Here is a 1217-nt window from a genome sequence, read left to right on the forward strand (position 1 = left end):
GAATTTAGACAAATATAACCAAAACATTTTTTACAAAATAGAATTACCTACCCTAGCTTTAAGTTTTTTTTTTCACCTGAAGAGCAAACAGACTCATATAATTGAGGAGAGATACATAGTTGACCTAATCTCAAACCTCAAACCCAAATTAATTTAACCCAAGGCCCCTTCCTCCCATCACTTCCTTAAAATGGATCGCTTTAAAATAAATAAAAACATTTTATCATTTTTAATTTTTAAATGCAAATTTATTCAGAACTGTCATTCTTCAAAGTGAATTCACAATTTACTTATCGATGACGTCAAAGCATGTATATTTTCAAATGGTTGCCGCAGTTGAACAATACATGGCTTTGGAGTGGCCCTCAGTCTAGTTGAATCTAGGGTTACCATCCTGAGGGTCGGCATCAAATGAACGTTTGGCCAGCTGTTCCTGCTGTTCCTGCTGTTCCTGCTGATCTTGGGCCTTGCCAATGCACCTGATGTATGGAGAGAAGATTCAGCAGCAGAACATAATATTGTGTGAGGAGAAAAAGTTATTGTAGTAGTGTTTGTGTTAGTATTATGACAGATGAATGATATCACATTTACAATAACATAAAGGTTAGTTTCACTTTAATAGTTATTGTAACACAAGTAGATAAGTAGTTGCAAAAAATAACAATGGTAGAAGAATAGGTCCTTACCCATGAGCAACATAGTGTACTAAATAAAACAGACAAGAGAAAAACACAATTAGCAGAACTCTTTTCTTTGCATCACAAAAAAACAGTAACCGTATCACAATAACATTTGTGTTTGTAGCACCAAATAATAAATTAATTATGAACACAGTATAGTAGAGGGTTATAGACATTCATTGTGCTCAGTTCTCGTAAGTAATGCACATTATTTTAAAACCATGTATCTAGATAATTATACATTCAATTGAGATTTAAAATGTGCTGTTACTGAACACGCAGCTTTGTCATCCTGCTTCATAACAAATTGTAAAGCCCATCTCTATGCGAATGATACACATCTTTATTGCTTTGCAAACACTGCACACTCAGCCACTGAAATCATATAACAAACCTTTGAGGAATTTCTAGATGCTCTTTTTAATTTGAAATTAGTCGTGAATGCAAACAAGACTTCATATTTGCTATTCTCTAGAGCCGGAGATATTGTGGACAGTAGTTTGCATATTACAACTCTGATTGGATATAGTATTGACA

At 33.9% G+C, this 1217-nt stretch overlaps 1 long non-coding RNA gene across 1 annotated transcript; it reads right to left on the minus strand.

The window, feature by feature from the left end:
- Positions 1 to 226: 226 nt before the first annotated feature.
- On the minus strand, positions 227 to 964 carry LOC116380771 (uncharacterized). Its single transcript, XR_004212604.1, has 2 exons — positions 687 to 964; positions 227 to 479 (listed from the first exon to the last, which is right to left on the minus strand). It is a non-coding gene; the product is annotated as an uncharacterized LOC116380771 (long non-coding RNA).
- Positions 965 to 1217: the final 253 nt, after the last annotated feature.

This window comes from Anarrhichthys ocellatus, unplaced genomic scaffold (genome assembly GCF_004355925.1).
Source record: "Anarrhichthys ocellatus isolate YVR2014 unplaced genomic scaffold, GSC_Weel_1.0 scaffold8737, whole genome shotgun sequence".
Lineage (NCBI taxonomy): Eukaryota > Metazoa > Chordata > Actinopteri > Perciformes > Anarhichadidae > Anarrhichthys > Anarrhichthys ocellatus.